The 26,566-nt window shown below is 44.3% G+C and overlaps 1 long non-coding RNA gene across 2 annotated transcripts in view; it reads left to right on the top strand.

The window, feature by feature from the left end:
- The window catches only part of LOC115899090, a 42,960-nt gene that overhangs the window by 12,097 nt on the left and 4,297 nt on the right, over window positions 1–26,566 (top strand). The window contains exons 2-3 of one of the 2 annotated variants that reach the window (XR_004058715.1): window positions 3,076–3,223; window positions 18,272–18,413. This is a non-coding gene — a long non-coding RNA (uncharacterized LOC115899090). The remainder of the gene's footprint in view (window positions 1–3,075; window positions 3,224–18,271; window positions 18,414–26,566) is intronic. The other variant, XR_004058714.1, reaches the window with a different exon arrangement.

Raw genomic sequence — 26,566 nt, forward strand, 5'->3', positions numbered from 1 at the left:
TCCCTCTCTTCAGGCCTCCCTATTCCCTGGGACACAATGATATTGAAATTAGGTCAATTAATAACGTTACAATGGCCTCTAAGTGTTCAATTGTAAAGAAGAGTTGCACGTCTTTCATGTTAAATCAAAAGCTAGAAATGATTAAATTAATAAAGATGGCATTTCGAAAGCCAAGAAAGCTGAGATAGGCCAAACACTAGGTCTCTTGTGCCAAGTAGCTCGCTAATGATAAGTTAGCCATGGATGATAAGAAAGCTAAACAGCCTTATTGCTGACATGGAGAAACTTTGAGTGGTCCTAATAGAAGATCAAATCAGCCACAGCATGCCCTTAAACCAATCCCTAATCCAGAGCAAGGCCCTGTCTTCATTTCTGTCCCTTAGGGAATTCTAAGGGTTTTAGTTAGTTTGTTTTTAGAGACAGGGGTCTCACTCCATTACCCAGTCTGGAGGGCAGTGGAGCAATCATAGCTCATTGCAACCTCAAACTCCTGGACTCAAGCAATCCTCCTGGATCGGCCTCTCAAAGTGCTGGAATTACAGGCGTGAGCCACTGTGCCCATTCTCCAAGGGTTTTTGAACCCATGTGCTGGCAATCAGAGACAAAGATTAGACATACAGGCAAAGCTCAGAGATGTTGCAGTTTGTGTTCCAAACCACAGAGGTGAGGAAGAGCAGTTAAAAGCTAGCAGAGGTTGGTTCATGAGGAAAGAAGCTATCTCCATGACATAAAAGGGCAAGGTGAAGTAGCAAGTGCTGATATAGGAACTGCAGCAAGTTATCCAGAAGCTTTAGCTAGGATCATTGATGAAGGCGGCTCCATTAAACAACAGGTTTTCTTTTTCTTTTTTTTGAGACAGAGTCTTGCTCTGTCACTAAGGCTGGAGTGCAATGGTGTGATCTTGGCTTATTGTAGCCTCCCCCTCTCAGGTTCAAGAGATCCTCATGCCTCCCGAGTACCTGGTACTACAGGTGCGTGCCACCATGTCCGGCTAATTTTTGTATTTTAAGTAGAGACAGGGTTTCACTATGTTGGCCAGGCTGGTAATGAACTCTGACCTCAAGTGATCCACTCACCTTGGCTTTCCAAAGTGCTGGGATTATAGGCGAGAGCCACCATGCCCAACCCAACTGGTGACTTTAAGTTGAAACCAGTGCTTATTTACCATTCCCAAAATCCTAGGATCCTAAAGTATTATCCAAAATCTACTCTGCCTGTGCTCTATCAGTGGAAAAACAAAGCCTGGATTACAGCATATCTGTTTACAGCATGGTTTACTGAATACTTTCTTTTGGTTTTTGAGACAGGGTCTCACTCTGTCACTCAGGCTGGAGTGCATTGGCACGATCGTGGCTCACTACAGCCTCGACCTCATTGGGCTTGTGTGATCCTCTCACCACAGCCTCCCTAGTAGCTGGGACCACAGGTAAGTGCTACTACACCTGGCTAATTTTTGTATTTTTTGTAGAGACAGAGTTTTGCCACGTTGCACAGACTGGTCTTAAACTCATGGGCTCAAGTGATCCTCCTGTCTTGGCCTCCCAAAGTGCTGGGATTGCAGACACGAGCCACCTCACCTGGCCTACTAAATACTTTCAGCCCACTGTTGAGACCTACTCCTCAGAAAAAAGATTCCTTTCAAAATATTACTGCTCATTGACAATCCACCTGGTCACCCAAGACCTCTGATGGAGATGTACAAGGAAATTACTGTTATTTTTATGCCTGCTAACACAACATCCATTCTGCGGCCCAGGGATAAAGAAGCAATTTGGACTTTCAAGTCTTATTATTTATGAAATATATTTCATAAGGCTATAGCTGCCATTGATAGTGATTCCTCCCATGGATCTGGACAAATAAAATTGAAAACCTTCTGGAAAGGAATCAATCACCATTCTAGATGCCATTAGAACATTTATGATTCAAGGCTGGGCATGGTGGCTCATGCCTGTAATCCCAGCACTTTGGGAGGCCAAGGTGGGTGGATTGCCTGAGGTCCAGGAGTTCGAGACCAGCCTGGCCAACATGGTGAAACCCTGTCTCTACTAAAAATACAAAAATTAGCCAGGCGTGGTGGTAGGCACCTATAATCCCAGCTACTTGGGAGGCTGAGGCAGGAGAATCACTTGATCCGGGAGGCAGAGGTTGCAGTCATCTGAGATTGCGCTGTTGCACTCCAGCCTGGGGGACAAGAGTGAAACTCCATCTCAAAAAAACAAAAACAAAAGAAAAAGAACATTTATGATTCATGGGAGGAGGTCAAAATATCAACATTAACATAAGTTTGGAAGAAGTTGATTCCAATCCTCATGGATGACTTTGAGGAGTTTAAGACTTCAGTGGAGGAAGGAACTGCAGATGTGGTAGAAATAGCAAGGGAACTAGAATTAGAAGTGGAGCCTGAAGATGAAACTGAATTGCCTCAATCTCATGATAAAACTTTAACAGATGTGGAGTTGCTTCTTATGGATAAGTAAAGAAAGAGATTTCTTGAGATGGAATCTGCTTCTTGTGAAGATGCTGTGAACATAGTGGAAATGACAACAAAGGATTTAAAATGTTACAACAACTTAGTTGTTAAAGCAGGGGCAGGGTTTGAGGATTGATTCCAATTTTGAAAGAAATTCTACCGTGGGTAAATGCTATCAAAAAGCATCGCATGCTACAGGGAAATCTCTTGTGAAAGGAAAAGTAAATTGATGCAGCAATGTCATTGTTTTATTTAAGAAATTTCTATAGCCACCTCAGTGTTCAGCAACCACCACTGTGATCAGTCAGCAGCCATCAACATCAAGGCAAGACTCTCCACCAGACTCAGATGATCGTTAGCACTTTTTTTTTTTTAGCAATAAAGTATTTTCGAATTAAAATATATACACTTTTAAGACATAATCCTATTGCACACTTAATAGTCCACAGTATAGTATAAACATAACTTTTATAAGCACTGGGAAACCAAAAAATTTGTGACTCGCTTCATTGTGATATTCACTTTATTGCTGTGGTTTGGAACACAAACTGCAACATCTCTGAGCTTTGCCTGTATGTCTGATCTTTGTCTCTGATTGCCAGCACATGGGTTCAAAAACCCTTGGAGAATGGGCGCAGCGACTCACACCTGTAATTCCAGCACTTTGAGAGGCCGATGCAGGAGGATTGCTTGAGTCCAGGAGTTTGAGGCTGCAATGAGCTATGATGGCACCACTGCCCTCCAGACTGGGTAAGGGAGTGAGACCCCCATCTCTAAAAACAAACTAACTAAAACCCTTAGACTTTCCTAAGGGACAGAAATGGAAATTTTTTGTTATTCTTTATGATCGCCTTTTAACCATACAGGAGTTGATGTGAATGAATTAACACACTGTGAGTCCTTCGATATTTTCAAGGGACTGGCTGGTCAAACCAGAAAGACCAAGCATAGTTTCAGAGGATTGAAACTTGTAATCTTTCAATTTCACTTACCTACCCTACTCCTGGCAACCCTGATTGATCTCCTTGGAGGAGAGTCTAGAGATTGGGTTCAATCAAGCGGCCGATGATTTCATCAATCATGCCCTACATAATGAAAACCTAATAAATACCCTAGACTCCAAGACTCAGTGGAGCTTCCTAGTTTGTGAACACATTGATGTACAAGGAGGGTGATGCACCCAGATGCCATGAGGAGATGCACCCAGAGTCCATGAGGAGAAGTCATGGGAAGCTTTGTTCCCCGTTCTCCCCACCCTCAGACCTTGCCCTAAGTGTCTTTTTCATTGGTTGTTCTTGAATTGTATTTTTTTTTTTGGAGGCAGAGTCTCTGTCGCCAGGCTGGAATGCAGTGGCACGATCACGGTTCACTGCAACCTCCACCTCCCAGGTTCAAGTGATTCTCCTACCTCAGCCTCCCGAGTAGCTGGGATTACAGGTGCACGCCACCATGCCTGGCTAATTTTTGTATTTTTAGTAGAGACAGGGTTTCACCATGTTGGCCAGGATGGTCTTGATCTCCTGACCTCATGATCCGTCCGCCTCGGCCTCCCAAAGTGCTGGGATTACAGGCATGAGCCGCCGCACCCAGTTTCTTTCTCTCTCTCTTTTTTTTTTTTTTTTTGAGATAGAGTCTCACTCTTGTCACCCAGGCTGGAGTGTAATGGCACAATCTTGGGTCACTGCAAGTCTGCCTCCCAGGTTCAAGGGGTTCTTCTGCCTCAGCCTCCCAAGTAGCTGGGATTACAGGTGCCCGCCACCATGCCTGTCTAATTTTGTTGTATTTTTTTTTTTTTTTTTAGTAGAGATGGGGTTTCACCATGTTTGCCAGGCTGGTCTTGAACTCCTGACCTCAGGTGATCCGCCCGCCTTGGCCTCCCAAAGTGCTGGGATTACAGATGTAAGCCACTGTACCCAGACTTTTTCTTTTTTTTTTGTTTTTTTTTGAGATGGTCTCATTCTGCTACCCAGGCTGGAGTGCAGTGGTGCAGTCATAGCTCACTGTAGCCTCAAGCTCCTGGCCTCAAGCAGTGCTCCTGCCTCAGGCCTCTCAAGTAGTTGGGACTACAGGTGCACATCACCTCACCTGGCTGTTTTTTGTTTTATTGAATTATATATATATATTTTTGAGGCAAAGAAAATTGTCATTCAGGTCTGTCATCCAGGCTGGAGTACAGTGGCACAAACATGGCTCACTGCAGCCTTGGCTTCTTGGGCGCAAGTAATCCTCCCACCTCAGCCTCTGTCTGAGTAGCTTAGGACCACAGGTGTGCACCACTACACCCAGCTAATTTTAAAAATTTTTTGTAGAGATGGGGCTTGCTATGTTTCCCAGGCTAGTATCAAAGTCCTGGGCTCAAGCAATCTTTCTGCCTTGGACTCCCAAAACGTTGAGATTCCACGCATGAACCACTGCATCTGGCGTGAATTCTATTCTTTATGATAGAAATGTGATGTTAAATAACAGTTGTATTATTCACCCAGAACAGTGGGTTCTGGGTTGTTGTAGCAAATTATTGAACCTGAGGAGGTTGTGGGAAGCCCCGAATTTACAGTTGGGTGGGCAGAAGTTTGGGTGGTTTGGGGACACCCAAGATGCAATTTTGTGAAGGACTTTGTCCTTAACCTGTGGATTCTGCACTCAAGATTCATAAATTTGGGAACAAGAGTTTTATTTTTTATGAAGGATTGCAGCCTGTAGGCTGGGAATTGTAGCCTCTGGTAGAAACTGAAAGCAGGCACTTTGAGGGAGGAAAGGGTGAGGCAGGAATTTGTGCTGAACGGATTGGCTATGTATACAATCAACAGGTTACAGGAGGAGCTGTGAATATTCATAAAGAGGGGGGCACATGCTAGTAAGTCAATATGTGTGTTACATATGTCACATGTTTACTTTGAGGTGGTGACTTAATATTTAAATATATTAAAATTAGGCTGTAATTTCAGAATGTAATTAAAATTAGGCTGTAATGTCAGAAAGTGATATGGAGGACATAGAGGCATCCTGTGCACAGCATCTGTAAAGTGACCAGAACAAGTCCATGAGCAGCGGTCTCTTAAATTTTTTTTTTTTTTTTGAGACGGAGTCTTGCTGTGTCACCAGGCTGGAGTTCAGTGGCATGACTCAGCTCACTGCAACCTCCCCCTTCCGAGTTCAAGTGATTCTCCTGCCTCAGCCTCCCAAGTAGCTGGGACTACAGGCATGAACCACCATGCCCAGCTAATTTTTGTATTTTTAGTAGAGATGTGGTTTCACCATGTTGGCCAGGATGGTCTTGATCTCTTGACCTTGTGATCCACCTGCCTTGGCCTCCCAAAGTGCTGGGATTACAGACATGAGCCACCACTCCCGTCCTGGTCAGTGGTCTCTTATCAGGAAGGATTGCTGGTCAGTTGTGTAAATCAGCAGTGGAGCAAGTCTTTTGAAAGGGCTGATTTTGGCCAGGCACAGTGGCTCATGCCTGTCATCCCAGCACTTTGGGAGGTGGGGCAGATTGCCTGAGCTCAGTTCAAGAACAGCCTGGGCAACATAGAGAAACCCCTTCTCTACAGAAAATACAAACGTTAGCTTGTTGTCCCAGCTACTTGAGGGGCTGAGGCCAGAGGATTCCTTGGGCTCAGGAGGTTAAGGCTGCAACGGGGCTGTGTTTGCACCATTGCACTCCAGCCTGGGTGACAAGAGTGAGCGAGACCCGGTCTCAATAAAATAAATAAAACAAAATAAAATAAACTGGGCACGATGGCTTGAGCCTGTAATCCCAGCACTTTGGGAGGCTGAGGCAGGCGAATCACAAGGTCAGGAGTTCGAGACCAGCCTGGCCAACATGGTGAAACCCTGTCTACTAAAAATACAAAAAGTTAGCCGGGCGTAGCAGCAGGCGCCTGTAATCTCTGCTACTCGGGAGGCTGAGGCAGGAGAATACCTTGAACCTGGGATGCAGAGGTTGCAGTGAGCTGAGATCACTCCACTGCACTCCAGCCTGGGCAACAGAGCGAGACTCCATCTCAAAAAATAAATAAATAAATAAATAAATAAATAAATAAATAAATAAATGAATGAATGAATGAATAAATGAAAGAAAATAAAAATAAAATAAATAAAGGGCTGGTTTCTGTTTAACTCTTAGGAAAGAAAGCCAGTTAGGGAGGAAGGGGGTATAACGAGGCATGTCTGACCTGTCCCACCATGGCTGAGAACTCTGTTTCTAAGGCTTCTCTTGGGTCCCTTGACCAAGAGGGGGTCCATTCGGTTGGGAGTGTTTAGGATTTCATTTTTATTTCTCAGTAGGTAGTATCAGAACTGAAATGTAGAACACCCAGTTGACGCCCGAGAATTGATGTTAGAATGCAGTTTGATTAATGTAACAATGATAATAATTCTAACACTATTCTCCTAGTCCCCAACTTCAGTCATACTTCATCTCTTATAACCAGGCTGTCTTGTATGTCCCATTCTTTATAGATCTATGGACTATTCTATTTGATGCATCACAAACCCCCTCTGTTCCTGAAGTAGTTCTCTGACTTTTCCTATTCTTTTCTCTTTTTCTACTATAATGAATTTTAAATAATAATGACAAATCAATTTTCCCAAATGGACAACTTTATTAGTAATACTCCTTTTTATTTTATTTATTTATTTATTTACTTATTTATTTATTTTTTGAGATGGTGTCTCAGTCTGTCGCCGAGGCTGGAGTGCAGTGGCGTGATCTCAGCTTACTGCAACCTCTACCTCCCAGGCTCAAGCAATCCTCCCACCTCAGCCCCCCAAGTAACTGGGATCACAGACGTGTACCACCATGCCCAACTAATTTTTGTATTTTTAGTAGAGACAGAGTTTTGCCATGTCACCCAGGCTGGTCGCGAACTCCCAAGCTCAAGGGATCCACCCACCTTGGCTTCCCAAAGTGCTGGGATTACAGGCGTGAGCCACCATACCTGGCCAGTAATACTCCTTTACTTAAAAATATTCTGTGCACCCTAATGGCCGGGTGCAGTGGCTCACGCGTATAATCCCAGCACTTTGGGAGGCAGAGACAGACAGATCACCTGAGATCAGGAGTGCAAGACCAGCCTGACCAACATGGAGAAACCCTGTCTCTACTAAAAATACAAAATTAGCCAGGTGTGGTGGCACATGCCACATATATATATATTCAGTGCACCCTCATTGCTTATTCATCAAGGTCCTCTACGCTCCAGCCCCTTCTTCCTGTGTTACTTCCACTCTTTTCCTAGATACACTCTACTTTCTGACCACATTGACCTTCTCATGACCTTATGTTATGCGTTGAATTGTGTCCTCCAAAAAGATATGTTCAAGTTCTAATGCCTACCTATGAATGTGACCTTATTTGGAGATAGAGTCATTGTAGATGTAGTCAAGATGATGTCCTAGTGGGTGGGTGGGCCCTAATCCAGTATGAGCTATATACCTATAGAGGGAAGAGATATAGATACAGACACAGAGCTGGGGCGCATGTGAACAGGGAGACATATAAAGAACACACCATGTCATGGTGGAGGCAGAGATTGGAGTGATGTGTCTACAAACCAAAGAACGCCAAGAATTGTCTGCAACCACCAGAAGCTAGGAAGAGCCAAGGAAAATCCTCTCTTAGAGCCTTCAGAGAAAGTATGGCCCCACCCACAACTCGATTTCAGACTTCTGGCCTTCAGAACTGTGAGAGATTTCTGCTGTTTTAAGCCACCCAGTTTGTGGTACTTTGTTCCAGCAGCGCTGGGAAACGAATACACAAATCTCCCTGTCTTTGCTCACACTTTTCCCTCTGCCTGGAATGTTTTCCATCTCATCAAGATCCCACTCATCTTCAGGCAGTCTCTTTCATGGACCCCTGGAGACAGTCTTTCTCTTGCATATCCATGGGTTGCTTGTCTAGAGTTCCCTCATGATGCAGCCATTACTCAGCCTCTTACCATTATTCTTTCTGTCCCCACAAAAGAGAAAACTGAAAGGCAGTACTCCTCTCAGGGAAATTCTCTGGAGGGTAGGAACTCTCTTTGTGTCTTCCATTTTTTGTAGCATTGTTTTGCTTACAATGTTAGTTTAGGTCTTTTTTTTTTTTTCTTTTGAGGTGGAGTCTTGCTCTGTTGCCCAGGCTGGAGTGCAGTGGTGTGATCTCGGCCCACTGCAAGCTCCACCTTCTGGGTTCACACCATTCTCCTGCCTCAGCCTCCCGCGTAGCTGGGACTACAGGTGCCCGCCACCACGCCCGGCTGATTTTTTATATTTTCAGTAGAGATGGGGTTTCACCGTGTTAACCAGGATGGTCTCCATCTCCTGACCTTATGATCTGCCCACCTCGGCCTCCTAAAGTGCTGGGATTACAGGCGTGAGCCACTGCGCCCGGCCGGTTTAGGTCTTTATAACCCGCTTAGTAGTGATTAGCTGTCTCATCGCAGAAATGTGAGAGAGAAAGATCTTACGAATAGCTTAAAAATGACTGGAGTTGGCTGGGTGCAGTGGCTCATGGCTATGATCCCAACACTTTGGGAGGCCCAGGCGGGTGGATCATGAGGTCAAGAGATTGAGACCATCCTGGCCAACATGGTGAAACCTCATCTCTATTAAAAATACAAAAAAATTAACCAGGCATGGTGGCGTGCGCCTGTAGTCCCAGCTACTTGGAGGCTAAGGCAGAAGATTTACTTGAATCCGGGAGGCGGAGGTTGCAGTGAGCCGAGATTGCGCTACTACACTCCAGCCTGGGTGACAGCGAGACTCTGTCTCAAAAAAAAAAAAAAAAAAAGGCTGGAGTTTGCTTTTTTGATATCATCCCTTCAACCCACACTGTACTTGATATTTAGACTTAAAGCATACAGTTCTCTACAGACAGTTTAGTAGCACATCAAGGAGAAAAAAATTATGTAAAACATCTCAAAAGAGAAATACAGTAAAATCTCCAAGTTACTATAGGTATATAATCCATGTTACCAATTCAGATTAAACTGCTTAGCAGGACACCTTGATGCCCACATTGATGCCAGCTGAAAATAAAATGTTCTGTAATGAACTAATTTATTCAAAATACACTATTTGAAAAGTCAGTCTACTACATGACTATTAGTTAGCGCTAAGAAGAAATGAACTTATGTCCTAATTGAAGCCAAAGGCCAAATGATATTGACGCATGACAGGAGGAGATGAAACAGGAGAATTTCTGAAGCTTACTTTCTTAAGATATAAGTGCTAAACTGAAATAATTTCTTGCATTTCAAATCAAGGAATAACACATTTTGGCCAATTTAGAAAACAGCATCTGGATTAAACATTCTTGTTTTTCTTAAGCATTTTGGGAAAGATGAGGAACTACTCTGTGTACAGAGTTTTCTGCATAAAGTTTCGAGAGTCATAATCACAATAATAGTGAACATTATGTTGGGATTTTATCTTTTCCAAATTTGTCAATGTATTGGCAAAGGAAGAAAAGTTTTCTTTTTAGAGTATGTGCTATTGCTTTAGTTATTTGGAGGAATTACAAGCCTTAAAAGTTGCAATTAGGATTCCTTAAGAGGGCTGGGTGTGGTGGCTCATGCTTGTAATCCCAGCACTTTGGGAGGCAGAGGTGGGTGGATCACTTGAAGTCAGGAGTTTGAGACCAGTGTGGCCAACATGGTGAAACCCCATCTCTACTAAAAATACAAAAATTAGCTGGTGTGGTGGTACATGCCTATAGTCCTAGCTACTCGTGGGACTGAGGCAGGAGAGTTGCTTGAACCCAGGAAGAGGAAGTTGCAGTGAGCCGAGATTGCGCCACTGCACTCCAGCCTGGGCAACAAAGTGAGACTCCGTCTTGGGGGGGAAAAAGGATTTTTTTTTTTTCCGGGATGGAGTCTCGCTCTGTCGCCCAGGCTGGAGTGCAGTGGCCGGATCTCAGCTCACTGCAAGCTCCGCCTCCCGCGTTTACGCCATTCTCCTGCCTCAGCCTCCCAAGGAGCTGGGACTACAGGCGCCCGCCACCTCGCCCGGCTAGTTTTTGTATTTTTTAGTAGAGACGGGTTTTCGCCGCGTTAGCCAGGATGGTCTCGATCTCCTGACCTCGTGATCCGCCCGTCTCGGCCTCCCAAAGTGCTGGGATTACAGGCTTGAGCCACCGCGCCTGGCCAAAAAAAAAGGATTCTTTAAGAGTGTCCAAATAATACCTCGAAGGAAAATGAAGAGTGTATGGATGCTGCAATCAAGAGGAATTCTGGGAACTGTGAGATGAGAACGAGGCCTAGCAGGTGCCATGCAGCGAGCTTTCACAGTGGCAGTTTTCACTGTTAAAATGATAGTGGAACAAGATGAGACTAAATTGTCAGCCATTTCTCTCTCTATTATGGGGATATGCCTGTTTTCTTCATTTATCAAGCTCAGTTCTCTCCTACAGACATACCTTGCTTTTTAACAACTGTTGAAAAGGTCAGCTTTCTACTAAAAGTCACATCAAAGTAGCATTGTTAACGTTACCATTTTTGTCTTCTGAATCAGATGCTATTTTCTCAATCAAATTTCAGCCTGTTTGTCAGCCAGTGTGGTTGGGCTGCTGGACTTTATCTCTTGAGATTTGATAGGTAGATGCTTAGAATTTGCCACATGTTGAAATGCATGTGTCATGTCTACTAAATGTGTCTTGCATTGCTAGAGTGGTGGTCCTTATTGTGTGTGTATTTGCCTCTGGATTTTAATTCTGGAATACATTATTCACTTAAAGGTAAATAGCAAGTATATTTGAGCAAAAACATTGTTATTAGCAACCATAAAAAGAGTGCATACAGTTTTATAGCTAACGTGGTAATATGAGATGTAATTGGCCAGGCGTGGTGGCTCACGCCTGTAATCCCAGCGCTTTGGGAGGCCAAGGTGGGTGGATCACAAGGTCAGGAGATCAAGACCATCCTGGCTAACATGGTGAAAACCCTATCTCTACTAAAAAAAAAAAAAAAGACAAAAGTTAGCCCAGCGTGGTGGTGGGCACCTGTAGTCCCAGCTACTCAGGAGGCTGAGGCAGGAGAATGGCGTGAACCCAGAAGGTGGAGCTTGCAGTGAGCCGAGATCACGCCACTACACTCCAGCCTGGGCGACAGGGTGAGAGACTGTCTCAAAAAAAAAAAATCTATCTATCTATCTATCTATCTATCTATCTGTCTGTCTGTCTATCTATCTATCTATCTATCTATCTATCTATCTATCTATCTATCTATCTATCTATCTGATGTAATTATTTAAATGCTGAAATTCTGACTTAACAGGATAGTCAAAGTACTAAAAGACTAATAAAATGCCCCATATTAGTTTCCTATTGTTGCTACAACAAATTACCACAAATGTAGCCACTTAACACAAATTAATTTTCTTACAGTTTTGGAGGTTAGATGATGGAAATGGATCTTATGGTGCTAAAATAAAGGTGTCCACAGAGCTGTGTTCCTTCTGTAGGCCCTAGGGGAGAATCTGTCCTTTGGCTTTTCCAGCTTCTAGACACTGCCCGAATTCCCTGGCTCATGGCCCCCCCTTCATCTTAAAGCTAACTATCGAACCACACTGACCTCCACTTCCAGCATCTCTGACTCTGACTTTCCCGTTTCCCTCTTTTACTTGTAAGGACTATTGTGATTACATTGACCCCGGGATAATCTCCCCGTCTCAAAATCCTTAACTTAATCACACCTGCAAAATCCCTTTTGTCCTGTAAGGCAACATATTCACTTTGCGGATTAGGACATGGACTTCTTAGGGTGAGGAGGGATTATTCTGCCTGCCACAGTTCCTTAATATAAAAACCTAAGGAATTTTCCTTCACCTAAGGGATTTAAAGTGCTAAGAAATTAGTATGAATATATAAACAAATTTCTACCATAATTTGTTTTTTAGAAAAACTTCTGGTTGTCTTAAATAATTGCATATTCCAGAATAGCTTGAATTTTTTATATAACTGAAAAAAGATCCGTTTGATACCTGGTGACATATACCTCTCCTCTCTCTGTGATCAGAATGCTATGTTTCCAGATTTTGTGTTTTACTTTAGCTTTTTACTTCCAAGTCATATGACTTTTCTAGGTTATAGTTTCAAATATATGTATTCTAAATCATTTGGTTGCCCTTTAAAGATGAAAGCATAAGAACTATTTGCGCTTTGCTTTATTGTACGATTAGAAGACTTTCTAATTGCATTAATTAGAATGGGGCCAGGTGCGGTGGCTCACACTTGTACCCAGCACTTTGGGAGGCTGAGGCTGGTGGATGGCTTGAGCCCAGGAGTTCAAGACCAGGGCAAAACCCTGTCTCTGCCAAATCCACCCCACCTTCTGCCCCCTCCAGAATTAGCAGGGTGAGTTGGCACGTGCCTGTAGTCTCGGCTACTCTGGAGGCTGAGACAGGAGGATTGCTTGAGCTCAGGAGGCAGAGGTTGCAGTGGGCTGAGATTGTGCTGCTGTACTCCAGCCTGGTGACAAAGCACGACCCTGTCTCAAAAGAAAAAAAAAGAGAGAGATAGAGAGAGAGAAAGAGAATAGGATGATCCCAGTAAAAACACAGAGTCAATAATGCCACAGCATCTGAAGAGGAGGTCGGGCAGTGATCACAAACTGCTCTGGGTAGCTGTATTAGTCAGGGTTCTCTAAAGGGACAGAACTAATGGGAGAATAAAGGGGAGTTTATTAACTCACACAATCACAAGTCCCACAATAGGCCGTCTGCAGGCTGAGGAGCAAGGAGAGCCAGTCTGAGTTCCAAAACTGAAGAACTTGGAGTCCGATGTTCGAGGGCCAGAAGCAGCCAGCACGGGAGGAAGATGTAGGCTGGGAGGCTAGGCCAGTCTCTCTTTTCACATTTTTCTGCCTGCTTATATTCTAGCTGCACTGGCAGCTGATTAGGGGGCCAGATTAAGGGTGGGTCTGCCGTTCCCAGCCCAGTGACTCAAATGTTAATCTCTTTTGGCAACACCCTCACAGACACACCCAGGATCAATACTTTGCATCCTTCAATCCAATCAAGTTGACACTCAGTGTTAACCATCACAGTAGCTAAAACAGATTTCCATTTCAAGGGTCTGCTAATAAGAGCTTGACAAATATAGAACTATAAGACTTTCAATTTCGCTAAATAATAATAAAAAATTAGGTCTGAAAGTGTTAATAAAGAATGATATATTTTAAATTATATAAATGTGTTTAGGCTGGGCATGCTGGCTAACGCCTGTAATACCAGCACTTTGGGAGGCTGAGGAGGGCAAATCATGTGAGCTCTGGAGTTTAAGACCAGCCAGGGCAATATGGTGAAACCCCATCTCTACTAAAATTACAAAAATTAGCCAGGCATGGTGGTGCGTGCCTGTAGTACCTGTTACTTTGGAGGCTGAGGCACGAGAATCACTTGAGCCCGGGAGGCAGGGAGGTTGCAGTGAGCAGAGATTGCACCACTACACTCTAGCCTGGGTGACAGAGCAAGACTCTGTCTCAAAAAAAAAAAAAAAAAAAAAAAAAAAAAAAAAAAAAAAAAAAAAAATTTGAGACAGAAAAAAATCATTATTATTTTTTTGAGACAGGTTGCTCACTGCAACCTCCGCTTCCCAGACTCAAACAATTCTAGTGCCTCAGCCTCCCCAGAAACTGGGATTAAAGGCATGTACCACCAAGCCTGGCTAATTGTTTGTATTTTTAATAGAGATGGGGTTTCACCATGTTGGTCAGGCTGGTCTCAAACTCCTGGCCTCAAGTAATCCGCCTGTCTCAGCCTCCCAAACTGCTGGGATTACAGGCATGAACCACTGCACCCGGCCTGAATATTCTTATTTTTTGTTTAGTTCTTTAGTGAAATCAACTAAGTCAGTGAGAAATTTGTTGAGGGGAGGAAGTTAGTGACAGTCCAAACTCCTTTTTTATTTTTTAAATAACAAGTTCTCAGTAATTTGCAAGTGTTAAAATTCACAGAACCAGCCGGGCACGGTGGCTCACGCCTGTAATCCCAGCACTTTGGAAGGCTGAGGCAAGTGGATCACGAGGTCAAGAGATTGAGACCATCCTGGCCAACATGGTGAAACCCCATCTGTACTAAAAATACAAAAATTAGCCAGGTGTGGTGGCGGACATCTGTAATCCCAGCTACTCGGGAGGCTGAGGCAGGAGAATTGCTTGAACCCAGGAGACGGAGGTTGCAGTGAGCCGAGATCGCGCCACTGCACTCCAGCCTGGGTGACAGAGTGAGACTCTGAAAGCAAAAAAAAAAAAAAATTACAGAACTAAGGTTTATAAGCATAATGCATTTGTATGAGGAATAATCATTCATAGCAGATTAGAATAAACCCTCCTAAATATCTTTCTAAAAGCCAGATTTGAAACTTATTTTGATATTTTATAAGAATTTTCGTATTAGGCTGACAATACCGGTTCCTGGTTGGCTGCATTATTAATGCTGAGCCTCAATGCTTTGCTAGAGCCCCCCTCCCTTTTTTCTTTTTCTTTTTGAGACAGAGTCTTGCTCTTTTGCCCAGGCTGGAGTGCAGTGGGGCAATCTTGGCTCACTGCAGCCTCCCTGCTTCCCAGGCTCAAGGGATTCTCGTACCTCAGCCTCCAGAATAGCTGGGATTACAAGCACCTGCCACATAACCCGGCTAATTTTGTATTTTTAGTAGAGATGGGATTTTGCCATGTTGCCAAGGCTGGTCTTGAACTCCTGCCCACCTCGGCCTCCCAAAGTGCAGGGATTACAGGCATGAGCCACCGCATCCGGTGAGAGCCCTTTTTTCAAGTACAAATGCTCAGACCTCCCTTCTTCCTTTTCCCTACCACATTCTCTGCATTTGGCTAGACGGGCAAGGTTTGTTTGCGATGCACTTTTTTTTTTTTTTTTTTTTTTTTTTTTTTTTTTTTTGGAGACGGAGTCTGGCTCTGTCGCCAGGGCTGGAGTGCAGTGGCCGGATCTCAGCTCACTGCAAGCTCCGCCTCCCGGGTTCCCGCCATTCTCCTGCCTCAGCCTCCCGAGTAGCTGGGACTACAGGCGCCCGCCACCGCGCCCGGCTAGATTTTTGTATTTTTTTGGTAGAGACGGGGTTTCACCGTGTTAGCCAGGATGGTCTCGATCTCCTGACCTCATGATCCGCCCGTCTCGGCCTCCCAAAGTGCTGGGATTACAGGCTTGAGCCACCGCGCCCGGCCTGCGATGCACTTTGAAAGGAAGTGCAGAGGTCTAAAAGGTAAAGCTGGAACAGAAAGCTAAAGGTGTAAAAATGTCCCAATGGACAGGACTTTGTGGGAAAGTGGAGGTGGGGAGCTGAAAATCTTAATTCTCTACCTCCTTGTTTTTCATGCAGAAATGAAGTTCTTTATCTCAAAGGAATTAGCCCAGAGAAGCCCTTTTCCCTTATAATTTTCAGGTCTAATGTGAATGTTTTAGACAACCTTTAGGCTAATACAGTGGATCTCAAGCAGGGGTGATTTTGTTCCCCTCGGGACACTGACCTATGTCCGGAGGTGTTGGCGTCACACTGGGGTGTGTGTGGGAGTTACTGCATCAAGTGGGCAGACGCCAGGGGTGCTGCCAAACGTCCCACAGTGCACAAGACAGCCCCGCAACACAGGATGATCAGAATGCCTGTAGTGTGAAGGTGAAAAATCTTGGGTTAATAGGATATTATTTAATTTTTGACAGATTTTCCATGCTTTGAGGTCAGTTAAAAGGGTAGGGTTTAAAAATTTTTATTATAAAAGTATAAACACTAGAGGGCAGTACCTGCCTGATAGTTGCAATGGATGTTACTTTGGGGGGGTCTTTGAAGGAAAAAAAAAAAAAAAGCTGGTGATTTAGATAACTAGAAACTAAGTGACTACAGAAGACCCTTAAAGAAGTATTTAAGTAATTTTAAATCAAAAGACAGTTTTGCTTGGTGTGGTGGTGTGCCTGCAGTCCCAGCTCCGCTTAAGCCCAGGAGATGGAGACCTGTTTGGGCAGCACAGCAAGGCCCCATCTTTTTTATTGTTTTTTTTTTTTGAGACGGAGTCTCGCTGTGTCGCCCAGGCTGGAGTGCAGTGGCGCGATCTCGGCTCACTGCAAGCTCCGCCTCCCGGGTTCCCGCCATTCTCCCGCCTCAGCCTCCGAGTAGCTGGGACTACAGGCGCCCGCCACCGCGCCCGGCTAGTTTTTTGTATTTTTAGTAGAGACGGGGTTTCACCGTGTTAGCCAGGAGGGTCTCGATCTCCTGACCTCGTGATCCGCCCGTCTCGGCCTCCCAAAGTGCTGGGATTACAGGCTTGAGCCACCGCGCCCGGCCTTTTTTTTTTTTTTTTTTTTAAAGAGTTTTAACAACTGCTGCTTCTGAGGTCAGGAAAAGCAGAACAAGCGGTTTTTTCTTCTGCTTCTCTATAATGATGGCTTGTGAGCTTTTGCCAGAGAAAGGGGAAACTTCGCACTAGGTTCTCACACACAGAAACACTAATGTCATTGCCACTTACACTTCTATTTGCTCTGATGAGGCAGATGATGGAAAGTCGCTATTCCTAGGGCATGTAGATCATTATAATGCTGTGGGAGATGTGTCTGGAACAGGGAAACTTGGAGCAGACAGGGAAAACATCACGACTGAGTCCATTAGACAAGTCAGAATCTGACTCAGCTCTTTTTTTTTTTTTTTTGAGACGAAGTCTCACTCTATTGCCCAGGCTGGAGTGCAGTGGTGCAATCTCAGCACGGCTTACTGCAACTTCCGCTTACCGGGTTTGAGCGATTCTTGTGCCTCAGCCTTCCCAGTAGCTGGGACTACAGGCACACGCTACCATGCCTGGCTAATTTTTGTATTTTTTTGTTGTAGACATGGGGTTTCACCATCTTGGCCAGGCTGGTCTCGAACTCCTGACCTCAGATGATCCACCTGCCTCGGCCTCCCAAAGTGCTGGGATTACAGGCATGAGCCACCGAGTCCAGCCTGACTCAGCTCTTTTGAAACGGATCAAAAATATCTAGTATGTTGCTTGCAGCTATTTACATTAGCTAGCTATGCAATAACGCAGTACAATTTTCTGTTTTCTCCTAAGATTCAGTCCAATTTTAAAAAATGAAACAAATAGGCTGGGCGTGGTGGCTCAAGCCTGTAATCCCAGCACTTTGGGAGGCTGAGGCGGGCGGATCATGAGGTCAGGAGATTGAGACCATCCTGGCTAACACGGTGAAACCCTGTCTCTACTAAAAATACAAAAATTAGCTGGGTGTGATGGTGGGTGCCTGTAGTCTCAGCTACTCAGGAGGCTGAGGCAGGAGAATAGCATGAACCCGGGAGGCAGAGCTTGCAGTGAGCCAAGATCGCACCACTGCACTCCAGCCTGGGCGACAGAGCAAGACTCCGTCTCTTAAAAAAAAAAAAAGAAAGAAAAAAAAAGAAACAAATGAAGCATTTTTTGTTTTTAGTGTCAGAAATCTAGGCTCAAACCAAGTTTTTGGATATGTTAATAAAAGTTGACCTGACCTCCGCCCTCAAATAGGACAAACTATTTGCTAAATTCACATTAAATCTACACATTCCTGGCGGGGCGCAGTGGCTCATACCTGTAATCCCAGTACTTTGGGAGACAACGGCAGGAGTTTGAGACCAGCCTGGCCAACATGGTAAAACCCTGTCTCTACTAAAAATACAAAAATTAGTCAGGCATGGTGGTGCATACCTGTAGTCCCAGCGCCTCAGGATCTGGGAGTGAGCCCAGATCACGCCACTGTGCTCCAGTCTGGGTGACAGAGTGAGACTCTATCTTGGAAAAAAAAAAAACCCAAAACTGCGCATTTCTTTTTATTTATTATTAAATATTTAAGGTACACAGTGGTATCAAGAATGGACATTGATCTACTTGTCACTCAGCTTAAAAAATGAAACATCAACAATGCAGTTGAAGCCCCCTGTGCACCCTTCTCCAATTGCATCCGTCTCCTGCCTCCCTGCTACCGTCATTCCCAGGTAAATGAGTTTGATGTGGAACATTCCTTTTTTTTTTTTTTTTTGAGACAGAGTCTTACTCTGTTGCCCAGGCTGGAGTACAGTGGCGCAATCTCGGCTTACTGTATCCTCTGCTTCCCGGGTTCAGTGATTCTCCTGCCTCAGTCTCCTGAGTAGCTGCTGTTATAGGCGAACGACAACACGCCTGGCTAATTTTTGTATTTTGCCATGTTGGCCAGGCTGGTTTTGAACTCCTGACCTCAAGTGATCCACCTGCCTCAGCCTCCCAAAGTGCTGGGATTACAGGCATGAGCCACCGTGCATGGCCTCTTCAGACTTTTATTATATATGTTAAATATGCCCAGTAATATATAATTTCTGCATATTTAAAATATGTATATAAATGACATTATAACTGTTCTTCTGTAATTTGTGTTTTCTCTTAAATACGTTTGTAAGATCATCCATGTTGATACATGTAACTCCAGTTTTTGTCTACCAACATTTTTGGTATCTGCATACTTGCTAATTCACATAATGATGTTATGAACATTCTCATATGTAGTTGAGTTATGCGTATGTAAGAGTTCATTTTTTTTGTTTATTTTTAAGACAGAGTCTTGCTCTGTCACCCAGGCTGGAATGCAGTGGCACGACTTCGGCTCACTGCAACCTCTGCCTCCTGGGTTCAAGTGGTTCTCGTGCCTCAGCCTCCCAAGTAGCTGGGACCACAGACATGCGGCACCACACTCAGCTAATTTTTGTATTTTTAGTAGAGACAGGTTTCACTATGTTGGCCAGGCTGGTCTTGAACTCCTGGCCTCATGTGATCTGCCCACCTTGGCCTCCCAAAGTGCTGGGATGACAGGCGTGAGCCACTGTGCCTGGCCTATAAGAGTCCTTTAAAGCAGGGATTGGCAAACCGTGGTCTGGCCTGTGGACCCTCCACCTTTTTTTTGTATGACCCAGACACTAAGGTGGTTTTTACATTTCTGAATGGCTTTTAAAAATGGAAAGATTAATATTTTATGACACATGAAAATTCAAGTTGCAGTGTCCATAAGTAAAGTTTTATTGGAACAGCCATGCTCATGCATTTATATATTACCTAAGGCTGTTTTCAGGCCTAGTGAGTAGTTGTAACAGAGACTGGATGGTGTTCAAAGCCTAAAATATCTGATATCTAATTCTATGCAGAAGATGTTTGCTGATTACTGCTCTAGTGTGTATGTGGAATGAAATTGCTGGGTTCCGCATATTCATTTTTTGCTGTCTTATCAGTTAGATCTATTTTTTAAAAATGCAAAACTCTATAATCTGTTGCATCAGATTATATTTTCTAAAATCCTTTTTTCTTTCCTTTTTTCTTTTTGAAATGAGGCCTCACTATGTTGCCCGGGGTGGATACAAATTCCTGGGCTTAAGCTATCCTCCTGCCTCAGTCTCCCAAGTAGCTAGGACAACAGATATGTGCCAGCCTGCCCAGCCTTTCTGAAGCTCTTAAACAAATATGAAAAGAACTCTCTGGATCTTATGTTTTCATTTTGTTTAAGTAATGAGCTTTAAACACATCCTTGTATAGTTTCTTTCCCTCTCACTCCAGTGGTCCTGATTGTTGTAGTGGTAAGGAATACCAATTAGGTGTATCTTCCTTTGGAGTGGAGAAAAGACTAGGAAAATAACAGACTCGTATAATTTTTTAACTTCCTTTCAATATCTTTTTTTTTTTTTTCAGACAGAGTTTCACTCTTGTTGCCCAAGCCAGAGTGCCATAGCGTAATCTCAGCTCACTGCAACCTCCTCCTCCCAGGTTCAAGCAATTCTCCTGCCTCAGCCTCTAGAGTACCTGGGATTACAGGCATGCACCAACACGCCTGGCTAACTTCTTGTACTTTTAGTAGAAGCGGAGTTTTACCATGTTAGCCAGGCTGGTCTCGAACTCCTGACCTCAGATGATTCGCCCGCCTCAGCCTCCCAACATGCTGGGATTATAGACACGAGCCACCACTCGGTCCAAGATCTCTTTTATTTATTTATTTATTTATTTTGAGACGGAGTCTTGCTCTGTCGCCCAGGCTGGAGTGCAGTGGCGCAATCTCGGCTCACTGCAACCTCTGCCTCCCAGGTTCATGCCATTCTCCTGCCTCAACCTCCCGAGTAGCTGGGACTACAGGCGCCTGCCACCACGTCCGGCTAATTTTTTTTTGTATTTTTAGTAAAGACGGGGTTTCACCATGCTAGCCAGGATGGTCTCGATCTCCTGATCTCGTGATCCACCCATCTCGGCCTCCCAAAGTGCTGGGATTAGGTGTGAGCCACCACACCCAGCCCAAGATCTCTTTTAAATACCCAAGAATAAGTCATCTAAAAAACGCAAGTGTTGGTCACTGGCTTTTGTCGGTCACTGACTTTTCTGCCCTCTACTAGAATACAGAGTCCATAAAGACAGCAATTTTTGTCTATTTTGTTTTTACTTGTAAAAATGCCTAGCATGTAGTAGATGCTCAAGGAATATTTATTAGTTGAATGAATTTGAAGAACTCCATTCATCTGGATGAAAACTTGAAATTCACTGAACTGTCTGGACATAATACATTAATATTTAACAATACTGTATTTGGAATTTATGGAAGGCACTTCCTGTTTTCTTCTTTTTCTTTCTTTTTTTTTTTTTTTGAGATGGAGTTTCGCTCTTATTGCCCAGGCTGTAGTGCAGTGGCTCAATCTTGGCCCAATGCAACCTCTGCCTCCTGGGTTCAAGCGATTCTCCTGCCTCAGCCTCCTGAGTAGCTGGGATTACAGGTGTGGACCACCACGCCTGGCTAATTTTTTGTATTTTTGGTAGAGATGGGTTTCACCATTTTGGCCAGGCCCCTTGATCTTGAACTCCTGACCTCATGATCTGCCCGCCTCGGCCTCCCAAAGGGCTGGGATTACAGGCATGAGCCACTGTGCCCAGCCAAAAAGATTTTTAAAAAATTACTTTATTGAGGACAAATTCACGTGTGAAAATACTTCTATTTTTACATTTTGGAAGGCTGTATTATTTGATTGGGAAAAGATAGATGGGCTGTGCATGTTTATTTTTTGTTTTTAAATTTTTTTGTTACTCCATACCCTGAAGAGTCCCTTACTGTTGATTCCCAGGACTGAGGACTGACTTTTTTTTTTTTTTTAATTAGTGCTGGTTTCTATGGGATGCAAACTTTTCTCTAATGCTGAAAGCAGAGGCTTCTGGGTGCTTTCAACTTTCTTCTTTCTTCACGGTTTTAAAAGAGCCCCTTGCCTCCTCTGTGTGTCGTTACGTGTACCGGAGTGCAGAATAGAAAATGCAAAACAAGACAGCAGTACAGGAGGTTTTTCTTTTTAAAGGAGTTGATAGACGAATGGCACAGAGTTCACTGTTCTCGCCAGCTGAGAGTTTAGCTTCCAGAAAGCACTACTTTAGGGAACAAGTGAAGCAGTGTGGAGGGCCTGAAAGGCTTCATTGACACAGCAGCCGGGAGGCTTTTGTAGCGCATTGTGTGGGGTGTGGTGCCTTCGGAAACCAGCTCTCGAGATGTCTACACCCCCAACATCCCCAATGCTGAAAACATTAGGGTTTTTTTTTTTGTTTGTTTGTTTTTTGTGTGTTTTGTTTTTTGCCATTATACTTGGTTTTCCAAGTGAGATTCCTGGAAAGGTATTTGCTTTTATTTGTTTTTGTTTATTAGTTTCCTCTGTGTGTCAGTCAGTTCTTCGCATGGTCACTTGGCTTACTTGGTAGGAACATGGGGGATCTGGGTGGTGGGGCCGAGGCAGTTTCCCCAACAAATCACTGGTACAGCATGAATGTGATTGTTTTCTGAATGAGAATCTAAGTGCTGCCACCAAAAAAGGTGTACTGGGGTAGGAGAAATAAGGTGAATTTGAAGCCAACAATTGAAATCATTATTGATAGTTTCCTAGTTTTCCTGAAGGTTGATCTGGAGAGATGGAAGTCTAAGCTAAGGAATAATAACCAGTGAAGCTGTAGAATCACTTGTAGGCTCTGAGGGTCTGTCCCAGGGAAGACACAATGATCCGTGGTGTGTTGGTTTGGTATAGAAAGGCCAGGGCCAGGCAAGCTCTTTATCCGTGGTTTTTATTCAGGTATTAATAAAGCTCCTAGTATGTGTCTGGCCTTGAGAAGGGACGTGGCTTGTGTTCCTGCACTTTGAGGGGTTTCAAGTCATAAACCCACAGACCATGGAAGATCCTTAGAGATCGGCAGTCCTCCTCTTACTCTGTGGGAAGCACTGAGGCCCAGAACGTTGGCTTGCTCAAGGTTACACAGAGAGTTAGTGGTGGCCTCTTGAGAGGCCAGAGCTTTTTTTTTTGAGACAGAATCTCGCTCTGTTGCCTAGGCTGGAGTGCAATGGCCTGATCTCGGCTCACTGCAACCTCCGCCTCCCAGGTTCAGGCGATTCTCATGCCTCAGTCTTCCGAGTAGCTGGGATTACAGGCACCCGCCATGACGCTCGACTAGTTTTTCTATTTTTATTTTTTTATTTTTATTTATTTATTTATTTATTTATTTATTTATTTATTTATTTATTTATTTTTTTGAGACGGAGTCTCGCTCTGTCGCCCAGGCTGGAGTGCAGTGGCGGGATCTCGGCTCACTGCAAGCTCTGCCTCCCGGGTTCACGCCATTCTCCTGCCTCAGCCTCCCGAGTAGCTGGGACTACAGGCGCCCACCACCTCGCCCGGCTAGTTTTTTTGTATTTTTTAGTAGAGACGGGGTTTCACCGGGTTAGCCAGGATGGTCTCGATCTCCTAACCTCGTGATCCGCCCATCTCGGCCTCCCAAAGTGCTGGGATTACAGGCTTGAGCCACCGCGCCCGGCCTAGTTTTTCTATTTTTAGTAGAGACAGGGGTTTCACCATGTTGCCCGGGCTGGTCTCGGACTCCTGAGCTCAGGTGATCCACCCACCTCAGCCTTCCCAAGTGCTGGGATTACGGGCATGAGCCACTGAGCCTGGCCTAGAAGCCAGATCTTTTTACTCCCAGTTTTATATTTTTCCATTCAACTTCCATTGAAAATGCCTCATAGTTGTTAGAGAACAGTTCAAGAGAATATATAATTCAGTGTTAAAAATCGAATACTCAACTGCTACTGCATAGGGGGAGAGTTCATTGTTCACTGGAGCTATCTGGAAGTGTGACAGATTTTGAAGAATGGGAATGGTGTGGACATTCTAAAAGGACCACAAAACCTTGTCTCTGTTCTGTGTTGTTTGAGGATGTCCATGAAGAAATGTATAACCCTCAATCTAAGTGTGAAGCCTCTGCACATGCTGTGGGAGCAGGTGTGTTCAGGGAGTGCCCCTGCTGAGCATCCTGCAGACTGATAGGGAGAGAGACATATTGGGTAGAGACCACTCTCTCCCCAAGCAAAACCAAAGCAAGGTGGGGTGGAGGACCCAGGGTGGGAGGGGAAGTGAAGTCCAAGTGATTTACAGGTTTCCAAGTAGGCTTGGAAAGCTATTACACATTTGAGGATGAACCTAGGTCACTAGAATTTTGACTCCATGACAGAAGGGGCCTTTGTGGAGGTCTTGATGTAAAGAACACGAGTCGCCTCTCAACCTCTGCATAGCTGCTAGAAGTTAGTTCTCAAAGTTCGTTCTTTTTCTAGAGGATTGCTGAAAGCAAAAGTAACAATCTTAACCATCTGCCACTTAAATAAGAGGAGATTTATTGCTTTTTAATGGAAAGGATGCTTGTTCCAACAGGAGAAGGGTATGGCTCAGAGAAGCAAGGCTGGCTGGGCGCAGTGGCTCACGCCTGTAATCTCAGGACTTTGGGAGGCCGAGCTGGGTGGATCACCTGCGGCCAGGAGTTCGAGACCAGACTGACCAACATGGCAAAACTCTATCTCTACAAAAAAATACAAAAAATAATTAGCTGGACATGATGGTGCACCTATATAGTTCCAGCTACCCGGGAGGCTGAGGCACGAGAATTGCTTGAACCTGGGAGGTGGAGGTTGCAGTGAGCCGAGATTGCACCATTGCACTCCAGTCTGGGCAATAGAATGAGACTGTTTCAAAAAAAAAAAAAAAAAAAAAAAGAGGCAGCTGCGGCTTCATCTCTTTGGCCTCCCTGAGCATATATTTTGGTCACTGCTCTGCCGTCAAGCTGTGGAATAGTGAGGATCCCTAAAGAGCAAACAGCAAGCTTGAGTGTTAGAGACCAGAGAAAGCAATGCTGATTCAGGGCACAACGTTCACCAATGTGCAGTGTGGCTGGAGTTTAGAGCATGGGGCGGCCCTGAGGTGTCTATAAGGGGAATGGAGAGGAAGGACAAGGCTAAAGGAAGAAGCGGCTAGGATCACAGAGGCCCTGTAAACCGTGTTCAAGAAGGTGGACTCTAACTCAAGGGCAGTGGGGACTATAAATATCAGATTTTAAATTTTACTTTTTTTTTTTTTGATACGGAGTCTTGTTCTTGTTGCCCAGGCTGGAGTGTAATGGCGCGAGCTCGACTCACTATAACCTCCACCTCCCATGTTCAAGCAATTCTCCTGCCTCAGCTTCCCAAGTATCTGGGATTACAGGCACCCACAACCATGCCTGGCTAATTTTTTTATTTTTTATTTATATTTAGTAGAGATGGGGTTTCATCATGTTGACCAGGCTGGTCTTGAACTCCTGACCTCAGGTGATATGCCCGCCTCAGCTTCCTAAAGTGTTGGGATTACAGGTGTGAGCCACCACGCCAAGCCAGATTTAAAATTTTAGATCACCCTGATTGCAGTGTGGGCATATGAAACAGTAGAGTTAGTGACACTAATTAGAAGACTGTTGCAGTCGTTGAAGAGAGAGGGGTTGATGGCCTGAACCTGTAGAGGCAAAACCATAGGTAGCAATGTTGGCACTCAGGGCAAACAACTCAAAATTGACCTTCAAACAGCTCTGTAATGCAGGATAGAGCTTGCAGGCAGGTGTGACTGGTAATATGCCTTTTGATAGTTTTCATTTTAACAAATAGTCTGGATAACCAGGTGCTATTCTTTTTAAACAATTATGTTTTAAAGGAAAACATGCCCCTGAGATTTTGGAATTCAGGAGCAAAGCATAGTCCACTCCTGTAGTTGGGCTGGGGCAGAGGCAGTGGGAAGCAGGTGGTAATCAGATTTGGGAGATATTTAGGAAGTAGGGTGGACAAGTAAAGCTTTTGATAGAAAAACATGTTTAGTTAAAGTTGTTTTGTTTCGTTTGAATTGAATTAGTAATATATGCCATGGTAAAATTCAAACAGCACTAAAGTGTCTCCTTCGGCTGGGCATGGTGGTTCACGCCTGTAATCCCAGCACTTTGGGAGGCTGAGGAGGGTGAATCATGAGGTCAGGATATTGAGACTATCCTGGCTAACACGGTGAAACCCTGTCTCTACTAAAAATACAAAAAATTAGCTGGGTGTGGTGGCGGGCGCCTGTAGTCCCAGCTACTCGGGAGGCTGAGGCAGGAGAATGGTGTGAACCCGGGAGGCGGAGCTTGCAGTGAGCCGAGATCCGGCCACTGCACTCCAACCTGGGTGACAGAGTCAGACTCCGTCTCAAAAAAAAAAAAAAGGAAGTGTCTCCTTAACTAGAGTCAGCCATTCTTAACAGTTCTTGTGTATTCTAGAGTTTTTGTGCCACTGTAAGCCTATATTTAATTTTTATCTTTTATAAAAATTGGAACATACTATACACCTTGCTCTTCCCTTTACTAATTCACTTAACATTATATTTTGGCAGTCTTGCTACATCTATTTTTGGTTTTGTTTTTAAAGAGACAGGGCCTTGGTCTATCGCTCAGGTTGGATTGCAGTGGTGCAATCATAGCTCATCGTAACCCCAGACTCCTAGGCTCAAGGGATCCTCCTGCCCCTGCCTCCAAGTAGGTAGGACTATAGAAGTGTGCCACCATGCCCAAATAATTTTTAAAATTTTTATAGAGATGGGATCTCCCTATGTTGCCCAGGCTGGTCTCAAACCCTGGCCTCAAGTGATCCTCCTGCATTGGCCTCCCAGAGCGTTGGGATTACAGGTGTAAGACACCATGTCCTGCCTACTTTGCTCTTTTGAATAACTATTTAATAGTCCATTGTTTGAATGTGCGTTCTCATTATTTATTTAAACTAGTCTCCTTTTTTTATTTTGAG

This window comes from Rhinopithecus roxellana, chromosome 8 (assembly GCF_007565055.1).
Source record: "Rhinopithecus roxellana isolate Shanxi Qingling chromosome 8, ASM756505v1, whole genome shotgun sequence".
In the NCBI taxonomy this organism is placed as follows: Eukaryota; Metazoa; Chordata; class Mammalia; order Primates; family Cercopithecidae; genus Rhinopithecus; species Rhinopithecus roxellana.